General features: G+C 53.4%; 1 protein-coding gene across 2 annotated transcripts in view; it reads right to left on the bottom strand.

Annotated features, from left to right (window-relative positions):
* Nucleotides 1-18,790, bottom strand: part of NOL4L (nucleolar protein 4 like) — a 119,810-nt gene that overhangs the window by 32,177 nt on the left and 68,843 nt on the right. The window contains exon 1 of one of the 2 annotated variants that reach the window (XM_069495396.1): nt 3,510-3,641. The exons of the other annotated variant lie outside the window; for it this stretch is intronic. The gene's annotated coding sequence lies outside the window, so the exon portion shown is untranslated. Of the gene's footprint in view, nt 1-3,509; nt 3,642-18,790 lie in introns of those variants that run through there. 2 annotated transcript variants of the gene reach the window in all.

Genomic DNA, 18,790 nt, shown 5'->3' with positions numbered 1-18,790 from the left:
TGCCCTCGTGGAAAGGGAACTTAAGAGTTGGGCAGGCAAGTGGACACACCCGACCTGGGAGCCCTGCCTCTGGGCAGAGGGAGAGGAGCTGACCAGACCCTCCCTGCTCTTATCTCCAGTCCAAAATTCACGGGCAGGTTCAGTGTTTCTCCACCCAGCGTCTGCGGGCTAACTAGCACGACTGCTGCCCAGCCCAGGAGGAGGAGAAAACGGGAGACTAGAGGGGAAATGGTGGAAACAGGCCTGTATCCATGGCTTGTAACCACGGGCAGGTGCTATCAGTAACCTGATTATTTTACAACTGGGGTCAATTTCTCTGGCACTGGGTTCCTGGTGCCTCTGAAGTTGAGCCATTTGCATCCTCCAGGACTTGGGATCCTGGGGCGTGCCCCACACAATATTTTCCAGGCCTTTCCTCAGAGCTGTAACTCTATCTCTACTGCTTGCTGGAGAAAGAAGAGGAGGAGGATTTGCTAAGAATTTAGTGCAGTTGTAAGCCATAAGCCCTGACCAGGAGCCCGGGTGTGTGTTTGGGGCGGGAGGGGGAAGGGATGTGCAAGGGATGTTTCTGAGCCAGGCAGGAAACAGACCCCTCCTCTGCACAGCCCCAGGTTTGTTCCAGGAGAGGTTGAAGCTCCTGCAGGGAGCAACACCAGGCTCAGGAAGTCGCCCCAGCCCCAGCTCTAGGCCAAGCGGGAGGCACCAAAGTGCAGAGAAGTGGAGCAGCTTCTCAGCTCACCGGTGAGCAACTCCTGCTGGAGCACCTGCAGGCCCCTTCCAGGCGATTCTCCCGTCTCCATGTCAGCAAGCATTACACACACACACAGCCTTCTGAGCATGCCAAGAAGGTGCTGAACCGAGTTTGACCCCAACTTAACCACTTCGCTTCATCAGATGCCTTATTAATGGAAGATGAAAACCCCCAGGATCTAAAGCAGCAAGGGTTCAAATCCCTGCAGGGAAGCGGCTGCACAAATGAAATATGAGGGTGGTCTGAGCCACAGCTCCTGGGGGCTGTGGGGTTCCAAGGCTGTTGCTTTGCTACACCCCAAGCCCACCTGGCCGCCAGGGGAGGGAGGGGAGGAGGCCAGTCTTCCAAGGATACTCCCTGCACAGTTCCACTCCTTCCTGCTGCCATGCCACCTCCGCTTACTGGCCATGCAAGCACAGGCTCTTCTGGGAAGCGTGAGGCTGGGAGGGCTGAGACACGGCAATCACCTGCCACACTCTAGGTATTCTCTCCCTCGCACACAGTGCCTGTCGGGAGCGTATTCACACACACATGTGGACACTCTGTTGTCCTTGCTGTAATGGATGCCTGCTTGCGGGAAGTGAGCATTTTCCACACCTTCCCACTAGTGTATTGAGTGTAAAACGGGCTTTTGTTCCTAAGCAAAGGCAATGGGCTGTTTTCACAGCATTCCTCACCACCAGCGCCTCACGGATACCCCCAGCCCCTGCCACTAATGGGGGTCTCTTTAAAAGCAAGAGACTGGAGAGATGCACTTCAACAGACGGGGTTCTTCCAGCCAAAAGGAGGGCTGGAGGGGAACCACTCTGAGAGAATCCCCTGCGGGGCTGTCCTTCCAAGAAAAGCACCCAGACAAAACAGAGAAAGTTCCTGAGCAACTCAGAGGCTGTCCAGCTCCATAGAGCCCCGGGTAGCAGCCGGGGAGAAGTTCCTCAAAGTCAGCCTTCTCAGCTGGTAGGAAGGCGCTGGGGTGCTGTTCCCACTACTGGGCAGGAAGGTGCTGAATGGGGTCACGTCACCCAGCAGTAGGGCAGTGAGTGCAGGAGGAGTTGCCGTCTTAAAATCAATCCTACTCTGTAAACGAGCCCAGCCCGAGCCTGGATTAGACAGGAGCTTGATATTATTCAAGGCCACATTTAGGCCCTAATGGCTTCCCAATGAAGGGGTAATTTACTACCTGGGGGCTCAACTACCACTGGGGCCTGGGTCATAAACGGGCCTTTTCCCCAAGCTACTCACAGCCCAGAAACTGGTGTGTTTCAGGGGTCAAGCCAGGGGCCTGGTCCCATCACGAAGGCGGCTCTCCCCAAAAGTGTAACGGGAGCCCCTAAACACCTCTCCCCAAACTCCCCCTTGGTATGGTGAGGGGGTCGGGGGCAGGCTGGGGTTGCCAGCTGATTCTGGGATAAGTAGGGCTTTATCTCAAGGGAGAATCTATTTCAAGCCACAATCCTTCTCAGAAGGAGGAGGAAATCACAGAGTCCAAACACCATTTCAGGTGAAACCAGGAGCTTATTCATCTCCCCTCAGAGCAGACAGAAAGAAAAATCAATGTTTTAGAGGGGGAAAAAGGTTCCATTTGAATTAATGGGTTTGTGGCTTCTCCATTGATCTGCGCCTCTTCACACTTTCTTTTTGTGCTTTTGTGCTCTTGGGAAGAGGGGAGGGAGAAGGGAATGGGGAGGAGGGAGTGGGCCTCCCATAAGGAAAAGGACGGTCTAACCTTAACCTTTCTCCAGGAATAATGCTAATTAGCGAGGCTTAATGAGAACTTCCCCCAGGAAGCTCGGCCGGGTAGGGGCGACCGGACTCTGGCGAACGCAGCTCCTGGTGGGAGTAGGGTGACTTCTGAACCCAGAGGCTGCAATAAAAATGCGGATTGCACTCCCCAGCCCCCCAGCCCCCCAGTTCCCGGCCGGAGTGTCGGGCCCTAGAGGACTAGGTGGAGGGAGGAGAGAGCGGACGGAGGTGTAAATCCAACTTAACCCTGGCGTGCGCCCTCGAGCCGGCCAGGTGCCCCCGCCCCATGTGCCCCTTCCCCAGACGCTGCCGACGCCCCCGGCTTCCGCTTGGACCGTACACCTGAGAGGAGCACCGGGTCCCCTCCGGGGAGGGACAGGGGCCTGCCGAAGTGGGCTCAACTCTGCAAACCGCGTCTCAACTCCCCGCGCCGTGGCAGGGCACCCCTCCCTTGCAGTCAACGCTTCCCGTCCTCACATCCCCAAACACAGTCCACTTCCCTTCTCGCGACCGCGGCGGCAACCCGAGCCCGGCCCCCACCCCGCCGCCTGCAAACGCCTTCCTCCCCGGGACGCGGTGCCGAGCCCGCGGCAAACCGTGTGGCCGCCGCACAATACCGCGGCGCGGCGCACACAATCACCGCCCCCCAGGACCGGCGGCGCGCACGGCCCGGGAGTGGGGTGCGCCCCGCGGCCCGGAGTACTCGGGGCCAGGCACACCTCTCGAGTACCCCGCGGCCCCCGGAGTGCAGCCCTCACTGCCCGCCCCCCCACTCACTCTCGGCCACACTCACCAGCCCCCCGCCCCAGCCCACTCCGCCCAGGGCGCAGCCGCTCCCCCGCGCCCCCTTCTCAGCCCCGGCGCAGGAAGCTCCCCCGGCGCCCCCTCCCCGGAACCCCCCCAGCCCCCCGCCCCGCTAACCGCAGCTCAACGGCCGGCGGCAGCGGCGGGAGGAGGGGGGCGGCGGCCAAGGGCCCGGAAACGGCCCGATAGCCGGGATCCGGGCCGGACTCCGTACCTGGGCGGGAGGCGAGGCGGAGACGAGCGGTCGGGATCCGCGAGTGAGCGGGGCGGGCGGCGGTGACAGCCCCACAGCTCCAGCTGCTGCTGCTGCTGCTGCCGCCGCCGCGGCCGCCCGGGGAGAGGGGCTGGCACCGCCGCGGCGCGTCACTGCCCGGCCCGGGGGCGGGGGTGGCCAGGAGGAGGGCCCAGGCGAGCGGCGGCGGCAGCGGCGGCGGCGCCGCGGTCGGGAGGGAGGAAGGGGGAGGGGGGCACCGGGCACGGGGAGGCGGGGGAGGGGGGCGGGACCGGGCACGGGGCGGGGGCCGGGGGGAGGGGAACGCAGGGAGGGCGCACGCAGGAGGAGGTGGAGGGGCGGGTGAGAGGGAGGAGTGGGCACGGGGGGAGGGGGAGAGAGGAAAAGGAGGCACCCAGGGAGAGGGGAGAGGAGAAAGGAGGGAGAGGCGCGGGGGAGGAGGAGGAGGAGGAGGAGGAGGAGGAAGGAGGGGGCGCTGGGCCAGGTAGGGGGGGTGATGAGGGCGCGCTGGACGCGCCGCCGTGCGCTTCGGGGGGAGAGCGCTCTTAAGGGGGAAGCGCTACGAAGAAGCTCCTTGTGGGGGGGCTGAGCCCGGGAAAGAAGGCGGGGGGATCTGTGCCCGCCCCTCGCTCCCGGAGGCCGCGGTCTTCGGTCCGGCGGGGGACGGGGTGGGAGGGAGCGGGCACCCGCGGGCTGTCTGCGTTCAGGCCAGGAGAGGGAGACTTGGCCCGAAGAAAGTGACTCAGGCACCGTCAGGAACTCTCAGCGCCCGGGGGCCTATGGGCTGCCCTCGACCCCCGTGCGTCTCCTCTCGGTTCCTGAGGGACGCGGGTACTCGTTGGGTGGGGCCGCCGGGCCTGGGGGCTCGGCCCCCCGGGCGGTCGGAGCGAGACCCTGGCCTGGGAAAGCCAGGCACGTGGCCGGCTCTCTGCCGGGGCCCCGGCCCCCACCTCAGGGCCCCCCCTTTCCTGATCAAGTTCAAGCTCGAGCTCCTCGGCGCGCTGCCCACCGGCTGCCCCCTCCCCTCCCCCCAATCCGCACCACCTCGCCTCTTCACTCTTCCTTTGTCTCTTTCCCAGCACTTAGTTTACACCCTCCCCTGCTCGCCTCCTCCCCGCCTCCCTGCGGCCGCCCGGGCGTCCAGGCTGCGCTCACCTGTTCGCCCCAAACATCGCGGCGATCCCGAGCGCCCGCCGCCCGCCTCCCCCGCGGTCATTGTGCCCCGCCAGCCCGCTCCGTGCCGGCTCCGCACGGCGCGCAAGCTACAGTTGTAAAGTAATGGGATGGCACCGCGAACGCTGCTCCGTCCCGGACCTGGGCACGCACCGGCCGCCGAGACGGTGTCGCCGGGAAGGAAGACCCACGCGGATCGCAGCCGCGGTCCTCCGGGCGAGCGGACCTTCTCCGCCCCGGTGCACGAGAAGACGGGATGGGGCGCCGCGGGGTCGGGGTGCGGTGGGGTGGGGGGCCTGGACCTCTGAGCAGCTCGGACCGAAAGCCTAACGCGCTTGTCCCCACACGGCAGAATCAGACCCCGGCGGAGAAAATGGGTCAGGGGCACAAGCCCCTGCCCGAGGCCCCGTCACAGCACGTGAGCCTCGGTAAAAGCTTGTGCTTTGACAGGGAGGGGGAGCTACCCTCGTGCAATTCTGTGGGGAAATGGCCAAAAAGGAAAAAAAAAAAAAAAAACAACAACAACCACAAAACCCCGATAACGATCCCACCTCCTGATTTTTCTGGTCGCATCCGAAGAGGAAAGCAATTTCTACTGACTTCTTTACGCTACAATTCATTCACGGTGGAAGCAGCGGAGAAGAGAAAACGAGACAGCCACTGCGATTGTTTGCAATTTTGAAACAGACTGCCTTTAACCCTCCAACTTTTTTTCTGTAAAAAGCCTTTTTCTTTCTTCCTCTGAAAGCTTTGCATTGTGAACAATCCGAGGTAAACGAGGCTCCCCCTACAGGCGCGAGCGGGAAGCACACCGCCGCAGGTTCAGAGGGCTGCTCGCCCGTCAGAGAAATGGAAAGATGACAATACACCCCACTGCCCGCACGCAGACCTCCTTCCGCGCGTGCTAAGCGTCTTGCTGGCAATATCAAACTCACACTTTCCTTTTAAAAGGGTTTAAGCACCATGTTACTCATTAGCACCGTTCATTCCTGAAATCAGTTGTTTTCGATTCACTCCCCTCAGTTTGCTCTATTGGACCTTTACTGATCATCATCTGGGGCGTGGGACAGTTTGAAGGCTTAATTGCCCCAATGTCCACACGTGTTGGTGCCCAAGAATGATTTTTAGAATGAATTAGTGGCCACAACACTTCATCCAGGGAAACGTGTTTCCAGTAGGGGTCCTTGTCCCTCCTCACTCTGAAAATGAGAAAATTCAGTCTCAGGGTTTCCCATCGTTCCCCACCCTCCCCCCCAACTGTTTCCAGAGACTTTTGACTTCTGGCCCGAGTTACTATTTCACAGCAGTGGTGGACATCTGGGCTTGAAATATAAAGCCAAATCCAACTGAAGTTCAAAGGTGGAATTGAACCCAGATAACCCACCTCTTCTCTGACTAATAAAAGAGAGCTAGTGCGGCCCAGGAGGGCAGAGCAGTGATTTTCTCTAGGCATGAAATGTGAACTCATTTACCATCCCTGAGATAAAACAATCTCAGCCCCACTCAACCCGCAGAAAGCTGAGAGCCATGCAGAAACCCGGCTGTGTGGCAGCGCCATGAATTAGGCGAGTTTTCCTGCGAGCCGGAGCCCACAGAAGTCTCCCAGATCCTTATTCCTGCAGGAGCTGCCGCTCAAGTAACCTTGTGTAGAATGTTTTCCATGTCCTTGTGCCACTGAACAACTCCCTCCATCCTTAAAGTGGCCACAGCATGGGGCCCAACAAAGAATTGGGTGACCTATTTTCTTGACCACTAATTCTCCCAGTGATGTGCCCCTTCTTCAGGCCCCAGCCTGGTGGGTGGGAGGTCACAGCAGAGAAAGCTGCTCCCCTATGCTTAAGGGGGGCAATGCTGTCTCATGTCACCTCCAGGCTGTGCAAACAGTGGGTGCTTTTGGAAACAGATGATTGGCATATGCAGCAACCCCCTGCAAGCAGCTTCCCATATGAAATGAGCATGTCCCACAAGTGGGGACCTGGCTGTGGGGCCCAGGGATGTGCTATTATTAGGAATAACAGAACCCTAGTGTGACCAGAGCAGACACTGTCCAAGCATCTCAAAGCATTAAAAATCCCATTTATCCCCACAAATTACTTATTCATGACAGGGAAGTGTACCTGCACAACGGAGCTATAACAGACACCTCCCGTCCATGCGATCAAATTCCGCAGCCCCCAAAGTGGGGCAACCTGACCTGATGTGCGCACCTGCTGGAGGGACACAGCAGAAGACAGAGATTCACCTGTGTTTTGTGCTCCCTCGTGTCATGTTCGCCCTCAACATGCCTCACCTGAATCTGATCAGGAAGAAACAATCAGACAAGAAATCCAGGGAGACTCTCCACAACACAATGGTCCCGGAATCTTCAAAAGATTCATTGTCATTGTCACTAATTTGACTGTTCTAAATAATGACACTAAAGAGAAATAACAACTAAATGCAAAGTGCAACTCTTGGTCGGATCCCAGAGATGAGGAGTGAGGTGGAGATGAGGCAGGGGGAGGCAGGGAGGGGCAGAGGATGGGGATGGGGTGAGGTGGGGTGCCGGGAGGGAATTGAGGGTGGAGGCAAGGGTGGGCCCTGGGCTGAGTGGTCAGGAAAGGTCCCTCCCAGGAACAAGCCAAGATGTGTCCTGACTCCCTGACGGCAGAAGTTGACAGCAAGGTGAAAACCTGGGAGCATTGTCTTCCAAGTAGAGGGGACAGCAGGTGCAAAGGCCCTGAGGAACAGAAAGGTGTGACCAGTGTTGCTAGAGCAAGGTGGGCTGGAAGAGGGTGGGGAGATGCGAGCGGGAGGGCAGCAGGGCCTGCCTTGAACACCAGCTCGAGGTGTGTGGGTTTTATCCTAAGAGCAAAAAGATGATGCAACCCGAATTACGTTTTTAGATCAGAGGAGATGAGATTATAAGAGAGCAAGAGTGGTTGCAGGGAGACCCGTGAGAAGGTCGAATAGAAAGAATCTAGCCAAATGGGACAGGTTCAAGTTCTGGCTCTGACACTAGACAAGTGACTTTGGGCACCACACCTAAACCTCCCTAGGCCTCAGTTTCCTCATCTACATAGTGGATCATAAGAAAGTGTGTTTAATGTAGCATTTGCACCAAATTTTCTCCTTTGAAATTAGAATCTGTAGTAGCCAGCCTCCAAGATGGCCCATCTTACCTCCTGGTGTCACACCCTAGTCCCATCGCTCTGCACAGGGCTGTGGAACCAACAGGGTGTCCTGGAAAAGAGTGTGTGTGACTGCTGAGGCTAGATCATAAAAGGCAGCTTGATCTTTTCCCCAGAGGGAGTACATGGTAAATGGTAGCTTTTATCATCATCGTCATCAGGATTATAAATTTCACAATCGTGTTCCTATCTCTCTCTACAACTGCTGTGCCAGCTCACTCTGCCGGCAGCAATGTCTGGCAATTCTTTGACTGCACACTCGGCAGTGCTTATGGTAGCAGTCTCTTCTCTCTTTGCCAATCTGAGAGGTGAAAAACGGTGTCTGTTACTTTCCTTTGCCCCCCTTCACTTGGGAATGTAAGTATATGTTTCTTTGTAACATGTGTTTATTGGGCACTTTTTTTTTTTTTTGAGAACAACCTGTTCATATCCTTCGCCCATTTCTCTATTTGAATTGTTGATCTTTCTTTTTTGGGGGGGTAAAGAACTTTTTGGGAATGAAGAAAATTAACCTCTTGTCATATATTCTGCAAATAGGTTTTCCTTTTGTTGTCTTTTTGTTTATGACAGGGTTTTTTTTTTTAACCACATGGAAATTTTACATTTTTATATCACCCGATTAATTTTTTTCCCTAATAGGGCTTTGGGGTTTCAGGTCAAAACAAAGTTGTTGTTTTTTTTTCCCACTGTAAGATTATAAATGTGATTCATCTGTATTTTCTTCTGGGACATTTATTTATATCTTCATCACATTTAAATTTTTATTTCATCTGTAATTTATGTCTATATAAGTAGTGAAGTGGGGATCTAGCTTATTTCTTTCTAAATGGCCATCCAAGTTGTCTCAGTATTATTATCTTTTAAATAAAAATAACTTGTCTTTATCCACGGATTGGAAAGGCCATCTTATCTTACTTTCCCATTATTTTTGGAATCATTTATTCTATTGATCTATCTATTCCTGTCTCAATATTATAGCTTTAGAATATGTTTTCATATCTGGCAGGGCCAGCACCCATCTCTACCCCCACCCCCATGAACTGTCCCTGCTCACACCGTAACAAAGACAATTAAACCAGTGTTACAGCAATCAGGGGTGGGGACCTGTGGCCTCGGGGCCACAGGTGGCCTTTGGATCCTTGAGAGCAGCCTTTTGACTGAATCCAAATTTGGATTCAGTCGAGGGGCTGCACTTGGGGATCTGGAGGCCACATGTGGCCTTAGGCCGCAGGTTCCTAGGTGCAGCACAGGTATGGAGAAAGGAGATGTTTCTCCTGAGGGGGGTGGAGGGGAAGGTTTCCGGAAGAGGTGACATCTACTCGGAAACAAAGAAGGTGGGAGGAATGCCACAGGTGGAAAGAGGGAGGGCACCCGGCAGGGAAAGGATGACAGGGAGAGCTTCACACACGCCTGGATTCAAAATGCTTCATCTGTGGGTTGGGTAGTAGCTCAGCTTATCCATTTATTCTTCGTATTAGCTGGTTTTTGCACAGCCGGCTGCAACCTCACAGTCAGTTTGACACCTTTGCTGAAATCTAGGAGAAACAGTCCAATTCTATTTCCTCATTCCTTCTCTATTTAGATAAATTTCCCATTATGAACATAACTAAATGAGCCTGACTTGTTGAAATACACTCTCCTAAAAACCATGACAAAAGGTAAAAATGACAATTTCATTATTCTCATTTTTGGAAATGTCTTACTTTAAAATGTCATTAAATTAATCTCTGGTAATGTCACTCTCTTAATCCAAAACCTTCAGTAGCACCCAGTTACCGGCAGAATCAAGTTATAGCTCCCTGCGGCCTGGCGTCTGAGGCTTTCCACAGCCCCGAGGGCCTCATCTCCTGTTCCTCTCTGAGAACTCTGCTGCAGACAGACTCACCGTCTTCTGTCCCCCTGTCACCCACGCGTGACCACTCCATGCCTTTGATCATGCGTGCTTTTAGACATGTGTTCCTTCCACAAATATGTACAGAGCCCCTACCACGTGCCAGGTACCTTGATAAGGGCGGGTGACACAGCGATGAACAATACAGACACAGGTCTGCCCACACGGAGCTGCAGGCCAGCAGAGGACAGCGAGGGATTAAACAAATGACCACACGGGTTCTTGATCCGCATGCTGGTCACAGGAGGGATATTCAGTTTGTACTTGACAGTTGTGAGACCTGCTAGGTAGGAAGTACCCAGGGTACCAGAAGGACCTAGTGGACCTGGGAGGACTCCACTGAGGAGGTGGCATTTACGCTGGGCACTGAAGGACGCATGGGTGTTCACTGGGTGGAAAGGTGCGTGGGCTGTAAACAAAGACACCTTCCACCCCAGCGGAATCAAGGCCCCTCTGTACTCAGTGCCAGACTGGCAGCCTACCGTCTGGTGGCAGGTCTAATTAGTCTTCTGTCATTTAATGTGCTTGTGGTACTTCCTGTTTCCTGCATTATGCTTCATTTCCCCAGCTGGACCCTACACTCTCAGGACTGGAACGGGCCCTTAGATAGCGGAGTCCCTGGCGTCCCACCCTCCATAGGGACTCACGGCCAGCATGGCCCTGAAGTCTTTGACAGAGCTCTGAGTTAAACACGCCGCCCTGAGCACAGGCCACACTTCGTAGCGCCTGCAGGCCGTGCACCTGCCTCTTCTCGCTCCCTTCTTTCCAGCACCTTTGGACAGGCTCGGCCAAAACACCAAGGCGGGCGAGAGCTCAGCGCTCTCCCACTCCTAGGTGTGCACGCGACAGAATGGATACAGATGTTCCCTGGGGAACACACACCAGCCTGGGCCTGGCAGCACTATTCCCAATGGCCCCCAGTGGACGCCACCCAACTGCCCACCAGAGAAGGGTGGAAAAACTGTGGCTCCTCTATACCACGAAATACCACTCAGCAAGAAAAGGAACTTGCCGCTGACTCATGCCGCACGCGGATGATGCTCACGAACCTAGGTTTGTGGGCAAAAGAGCACGCGCTGTACATTCCATTTATATAAAGTTCTAGAACAGGCAAAACCAACCTATGCTACTACACATCCCGACAGCGGTCACCCTTGCTGGGGGCAGGGACTGGAAGCGTCACCGGGGGTCTTTGGGTGGGGACAGTGTGTTGTTTCTTGATCTGGATATTACAGGAGGGGGGTCAGTTTGTGGAAGGGGACTGAGCCGTCCACGTAACGACACGTGCTCTTTGCTGTATGAGTGTGACAGTTCAGTAAAAGTTTCAAACAGGAAAAAAGCCAGGCCAGCGCCAATGGCGGAGCAGCCCGGTCGGGGGCCGCAACCCACTCTGCACCAGGAAGGCGTGCTGGGTGGCGTGTTTGTTATCTTATTTAATCAGCCAAATAACAAAGCTGATATTAATTGCCACTGTGCACATGAAGACTGGGGGCTTCTGGGAGGAAGACTAAGTGACTCACCCAGTCACCCAGTAGCGAGGAAAGTGGCACTCAGAGACTGGGACATGCCCACAGTCACAGAGCTAGAAGCCAGTGGCCGTGCCGGGGTCTGAACCAAGGTGTGTGGGTCTCCAGAGTGCAGGTGGGCCCTGCTACAGTGGGGCCACTGGGCCAGGACACGCGGTACTGCGCTTCACCAACCTCCAGAAAGAGGAACTGGGCGGGGCGAGTCTGGGCCGGGCACGAAGCCAGAGAGTTCCCTTGGGCTGGAGGTGTCCCAGGCAGCCTTGAGTGGACCCCCAGGCCTTCCTGATACAAATGCTGAGGGAGGCTGGGCCTTGGCAGCCCAATGGGGAGAAACTAGCTGGCTCCCCAGCTGGCGAGGAGAGGTGAGGGCCCCTCTGCAGGCTGTAAGACACTCACCCCTGTTCCAAGGAAACCACGCTGGGAAATCGGGGCAGGTCATCAAGAGAAAGGGGCAGGCAGCATCTCCTGCTTCGGCCCTAAATCTCTTCGTGACAGAGCCCACAGGTGTGGGCGTGAGGGCAGGTAAGAGGCTCTGAAGCCGCAGCTGCTGCACAGAGACCTTTCTCGTGTCTACATTCAGGTGTCTGGAGGTCAGCATCCAGGGTGGGGCAGAGCAGGGGAGCAGAGGACTGGGGACAGGTTCTGCTTGCATTCAGGCCCTTCTTCCGCCTGGTCTTAGGTGACTTACTTAACCTCTTGAAGCCTCAGTTTTCTCATCTTTAAAATGGGGGAACAACAACAGGGACTTATTTTTGAAAGCTGCCATGAGGCTTCCATGCAGTGGTGCCTGGAGAGGGCTGGACGGGTGCCTGGCACAGAGCACCTGCCCAAACCCGAGTTACGGTCAATGACACTGATGTGAAACCTAAGTAGTGATACAGCCATCAGTCAGCGAGTAGATATCAGCCCCTACTGCATTCCCAGGCCTGATCCAGGTACAGATCTGGCCCTGGTGCTGGTGCCCTGTGGCCACCACCTCCCCCTTCCCTGCCTGTCCCTCTCTTCTCCCTTCTCTTCTCCAACCCTTCCCTTGGGAAATAACAGCGTTCATGTAGGAGGCGACAGGGTTCTCTTGCTCACTAATTCTATGACTTCAGACAAATTGCTTAAGTTCTCTGAAACGGAGCCTCGGTCTCCCGTGCCGTGGAGTTGAGATCTGTGTCTGGGGGCATCCTGCACACAGAAGGCCCCCAGCAATGGTTGTCCCTGCTGTCCTCTCGCCTCCTGCTCCTCGCTGCTCCTTGCCCCCCATTTTCCCTGTTTCCTTTCCTTCCTATTCTTTTTCCCTGCCCAAGTCTGTGGCATCTTAACACCCAAAGAGAGGGTCAAGTTCAGTTGATGACGCCCAGGCCATGGCAGATACTGTGGACTAGTTTACTACCCAAAACCAACATTTTTCCCTTGTCTTTCTCAACTACAGAGGGTGGAAAAATGAAATTCTTTCTTTCCCAGCCTCCCCTACAGGTGGGAGGGGGCCAGCATGACTCTGCTGTGGCCAATGAGATGTCAAGAAAAGTCTTTTGGCCACTTTCTGGGAAAGCTGTTGCTTTGCTGGACTAGGCTTGCACCACCCCTTCCCATCTTTTCCTTGCCTGGAATGTGGATAAGATGGTTGGAGCAATAACAGCCAACTTGCGACCATGAGGAAAAGGTCAACATCAAGAAGATTCCAACTCAAGTCGCAGATTTTAGCGGCTCCTCTGCTATTCTTGTGTTGGGAGTGAAATAACTTCATGTTTTTCTATACAGACGGCTGGGTTTTAGCACTTGTGGTCAAAAGCATTCCTGACTGATTCACAGGGCTCCTCTCTGTGGATGGACTAGGGCAAGGCCCCCACCAGTCCAGTGTGGCCTTTTCTCTAGAGTGTTGACTCCTTCAAGAGGACACAGGGGTGCTGTGTTCAGATACCTGTGCATCTTGTGGTGCTTGGGGGACAGACAAGCATTTAGTCCCCTCACCTATAGGCTCTGCAGGGAGGGAAAGTGTCGCGGCTGCTGCATGGGTGTGCCCAGGCACTCCCTCAGCCACGACAGCGTCCCAGCTAAAGAATATCTTCCGTTTCTATCTTATTTTTTCTCAAGGCCCTTTAAGTCATTCTAAATACCCAAGCTTTCAAATGACCGGGGGCCTGGCAAGGCACGGGCTCTGTGACTCCGTTCTACCGAGAAGGCTGCTCGTGGCTGCAGTGAGGTAAGCCCCTCTCCTGACTGTCCTGGGCACCCGGGCCCGGCTACTGGGATAGTACAGGAGGGACGAGAGGGGCAGGTGGCACGCTCTGCTATACAGTCAGCAACATGCCCATTGCTCCTCACCCCGACACACTCTTCCTCCCCAGAAAAGAGTCCCCTGGAGGAAGGGGTTCTTCTGTCAAAAAGCAAGTTTTGAAAACCATGGAAGTCTGACCCAAACCTGCTACTCCAGTAACAGGGAAGCTGCAGCCCAGAGAAGTGGAAGTTAGGCAGCTGGTCAGGGGCAGGGCCACACCTAGAACCAGCGTCACTGGACTCTCTCTCGAGTGCTCATCTCCACTTGCTATTACCCACGGTTAAGCCCCCGCTGTCCTCCGGCAGAGGAAGATGCTCTACAAGCTGTCACATTGCACCCCACAAACTTTGTGCCCAGCCGCCAGGCCCTGTGAGAGCTGTCCTCTGCAGAGTGCCCAGTCTCGTCCCAGGCATATCTCCCCCTTGCTCCCCTGTCCTGACCCTTTGCTGTTCCTACCCCAGGGCCTTTGCACTTGCTTTCTCCTCTGCCTGGAAGGCCCTTCCCTCTTCACCTCCACAGGGCCAGCCACTGCTCATCGTTTCAGGTCTTGGCTCAGATGCCACCTCAGAGAGGCCTTCTCACCCAGAGGCACAGTCTAGCATCTTGCCCTATTTTAATTCTCTGCCCCAAACTTCTCACTTTTGCATATTTTTTCATACTGATTTGCTTGTCATCTCCACTGCTTGTGAGCTCCCGACAGTGGGCGCTTTGTCTCATTCACTGCTGTGTCCTCGGTGCTCGGAATGGCATCCAGCACATAGTAGGAGCCTAATAAATGATTTTCAAATGAAGGAAGGAGGAAGTTTCTTTAAAACTATGCAACACAGCGTCACAGTGTCACAGGGAGGGCCGGGGTCTGGTGGGCAGAAGCTGTGGGCCTCTGTCTCTCAGTCTGAATGGGGGTGGGGGAGCTACCCGCCCCCACGGGTCCACACCCAGTCACCCTGAGCAAAACAAAGCAGCAGGCACAGATTCACAGCGCAACACTGTGCCCTCCCACCCTCAAAAAAAAAAAAAAAAAAAGCCTGTTAATGAGGTAAACACAATCACAACCAGGAAAAAGCTTGGCCATGCTTCCTCGAGTCCACCCAAAGCCATTATCTCTAATTGATCTCCAGACATCAGCTGCTGAAGCGTCTGAAACCCTCCTGCATCCTCCAGGTCTGGTTACAAAGCCCTGGCCCACCCAGCCACCCACCCACCCGCCCAGTGGAGTCGGGTCTCCCGGAGCGGAGCCGGAGCCACTCTGTGCTGGACCTATCGGGGGCCCCTCAGGCCGACAAGAGTTGTGGTGGGTCAGGAACCTGCCTAAAACGCACAACCACCAAATGCTCAGCTGCCCGGGGCTGAGCTGCCTGCGTTTCAGAGCCTTAAGTGGGAGGCTTCACAAAGCCACCAGGGGACTCACCCTCGAAAGGAAAAGAGTGACAAAACCCAGTGAGGGCTGGAGAAAGCACCCTGCCCAAAACATCCACTAGCTCTGGGTGAAAGAGGTGCCCAAAAGCTGGAGTTAGGAGTTTAGTTGTAAAAATAACAAAACAAAACACGGCTTAGCCACAAGACCACAAATCCTCTCTGGGTCTCAGGCAGGCTGGGCCCACAGTCTCGGCGGGTCACAAGGTCGGCCATCGGTTCAGTGACCATCTGGATGTTTCAAGCCGCTTCTTCCTGGCCCAGCCCAGGAAAGACACCTCCTTTCCTGTCGGATCTCTCTTGTCCTTAGAGACAGAGCCGGAGTCGGCTGCCCAGGCTGCCTTGCAGGGGCGCGGTTGACAGGGCTCTGAGAGGACAGGGCTGCCGCCTCCCTCATTCATGGCGGCCGGGCGGCGGCTCCTGACCTCTGTCCTGGCTTCTCCCTTGACACAGACAAGGCATCCCGGGCACCAGGCACCTCCCCTGCCTGCGCCAGTAAATTACGGGTGCTGCCTGCATTTTCCCCTCAGATAATGAAGTTGAAAGGCCACTTGCATTTGTGGGGGTGGATGTCTGCAGCCAGCCGGAAGGGGACTGTGCCTTGAGGCCCCGCGGGGGACAATGAGCCCTTGAGGTTCGGGGTATCTACGGACTGTATCAGGGCTCTGGCTCTCAAGACAGGACGTTGCTTGTTTTCCACTTCTTTCCCACACTGCTTCGGGGGGCAGGAGGGAAGAGGAGACACAGACCTCTCTGAACCCAGGCTGCCCTTGCAGAAGAAAGGAAGTGCTCATTTTCTTTGGGTATTTGGAAACTGCATCAAGTTTCTAGAAAGCACCCGAGGATGTTCGATAACATATATTGATCACAAAAACAATGCCCCATAGCAAAATGAGCTTTTCCTGCCTCTCTCTGTCTTCTCAAAAAAGAGGTTTCTGAGAACTCATTCCCTCTCGAGTTTAGAAATGGCCTATTTTGCTTGACACCATTTGAGGAGGGTGGGGAATGCTGGGCTATGTTTACAGCCCCAGGTTCCATCACTGGGATGGTGGTGCTCCTGGCGCCCCGTCCACCTCTGTTGGTGAACAAAGAACCCCAGGGTAAAGGCGGCTCAGCTTAATGCGCATGTGGTCAGGTAGGCAGGGCCTCTGCAGTACTCTTCCCCCACCGAGAAGGGGAGGCAAAAATATGTAAGGCCAGGACCTGTGACTCATGCCTATAATTCCAGCTACTTGGGAGGCTGAGGTGGGAGGATCGCTTGAGCCCAGGAGTTCAAGACCAGCCTGGGCAACATAGCAAGACCCCATCTCTAAAATAAATGAATAAGTGAAAATAAAAATATTTAGTCATTAGAGAAAGAAATTTCTTTTCAAAGTAACTCTTTTCTTTTTCAAGCCAGTGAAACTTTTTATAAAAAGGCCAACAAGGGGGAGCCATTCCTACTAGATACTAAAACATATTAGAAGGTCTTTATACTTAAAACAGTGTGGTGCTGCTTTATAGACAGTCAAAGAGACCAATGGACTGAATAGAAGTAGATTCTGTTGTGGATGGAAATGTAGTTAAGTTGTAGAGGTGGCATCTCAAATCAGTGTAAAAAATGGATTATTTAATACATGATGCTGAGACAAAGGTTAAGCAGGATCCACATCTCAGAATACACTAGAATAAGCTCCAAATGGATCAGAGATTAAATATAAAAAACAGCAATGAAAATATGTATGTTTTCTGCTCCAACAGCTGCAATGAGCATACAGAGAGCCTAGTTCTTGGTTTTTAATATGATTCTCCAGTAAAAGGAATCCTTGAAGAAACGGCTGATTCTAGGATTGGGGCAGGAAATATACAAGATCAGCCTGGAGCGTCTCATAGTGCCAGGAAGTAAGGAAGCACACACACACACACACACACACACACAAAACCCACAAGAAACAAAAACACCCAAAACACTGATAGAAGTATGTCAAAAGAGCACAGGAGCCAGCTGGAAAAGTTCCCAATGGCCAAAGCTAGGACAATTTGAGCAACCAAATAAAGTAGTATTGAATTATAACCCAAAGGATAAAATAAATAGCCATGAGTCCATACTTAACATAAATGACTTAATAAATAAATTAAGGAGGGGAGGGGACACAACTCCGGTGCACAAGAATTGTAAATAACTTATGTGGACAATTCACTCTCCCCTTCCGAGGGCTAGGTGTGGGCTTCCTTCCAAAGAGGACGGTATGGAAAGGGGGAAAGAGAGGAACTTTACAGTGGAGAGACCTGACAAACATCATCCCAGCCAGGTGTGGTCAAGGCCAATATCAACAGTCATAAATCATGTTGATGGCGTGCACCCTTGATGTGATGTGATGAAAATGGTCTTCCTCCTAACAACCCATAACCCCAGTTTTATACGGAGAAAAACATCAAATTCCAAAATCCTACAAAATACATGATCAGTACTCTGTCAAGGCGATCAAGAACAAGGAAAGTCTGAGAAACTGTCACAACCACGAGGAGCCTAGAGAGACAGGACAACAAAACACAATGTCGTCTCCTGGAGGAAATCTTGGAACAGAAAAGGACATTAGGCAAAAACTAACGAAATCTAAATAGACTTCAGTTGACACACTGTATCAACATTGGTTTGTTAATTATAACAAAGGTAGCCTACTCGGGTAAGATGTTGCCAGTAAGGAAACTGTGTGTGTGTGGGGGGGGGGGTAATGTGGAAACTACGTATCATCTTCCCAATTTTTCTGTAAATCTAAAACTCTTCTCAAAAATAGTCTATCAAAAAAAATGGAAACATGAAAGTACAAAAAGAAAACACGGGGGTGGAGTGGAGTTAGCCTTTTTAAGCCAAATGCAAAAGTCACTGAAGAAAAAATGGATAAATCCGAGTATGTACAAATAAAAATGACCAAAGATAGACAGCATAAGCAAGATCAAAGCATAAAGGGCTGAGGATGGGGAAAAAAGAAGCAAGGGCTAAGTCTGGGGAATCAAAAGGAAAGAAACCCGATCATAGTGTGCAAATTAGGTCAGCTAGGAATAATACGCACACAGTCCTAATAATATAAATAATGAGCAGCGATGATTTATCTAAATAGGTATAGATATACTGAGGGGTGGAGGAAATAATAAGTGTGTTTACAAGAGGGTGTAAATACTTATCTCCTACAGCGAGAAATTAGCAACAACCACAACAAAAGCCCCAACTGAAAAATCAAGAACTGACGGTATGAGCAGGTTATTCAGAAGCAGGAGTTAAATACCAGAAGAGATAGCTAAGAGATAAGAAAGAAAAGGGGCCTCTCTGGGGAGCAGAAACTGAAGTGGGGAGGCTGGGGCACAGTCTGCTGTTTTTCTATATGATTTTTTTAAAAATATGTCATATCAATAAAAATAAAAATGAATACACTCTGGGAGGCTGAGGTGGGAGGATCGCTTGAGCTCAGGAGTTCAAGACCAGACTGAGCAAGAGCAAGACCCCACCTCTACCAAAAATAGAAAAACTTAGCCGGGCATGGTGCTGGGTGCCTGTAGTCCCAGCAACTTGGGAGGCTGAGGCAGGAGGATCACTTGAGCCCAGGAGCTTGAGGTTGCTGTGAGCTATGATGACGCCACTGTACTCTAGCCTGGGCGACACAAGCAAGACTCTGTCACCAAAAAAAAAAAAAAAGGAATACACATAAAGAAAAATTTAAAAAAAGATAAAGGGCCACCTGAGAAGCTATTTCTGAGGGTGAGCTGCCCTAGGGTTATGGTGGAAAGTCTTAGGAGCACAGGATAGAACCTCATAGCAGCCACCCCAACTGCACATCCTCTCACAG

Source organism: Eulemur rufifrons, chromosome 20 (assembly GCF_041146395.1).
Source record: "Eulemur rufifrons isolate Redbay chromosome 20, OSU_ERuf_1, whole genome shotgun sequence".
In the NCBI taxonomy this organism is placed as follows: Eukaryota; Metazoa; Chordata; class Mammalia; order Primates; family Lemuridae; genus Eulemur; species Eulemur rufifrons.
The sequence above is the reverse complement of the archived record's forward strand: the minus strand, read 5'-3'. Positions and strand labels throughout refer to the sequence as shown.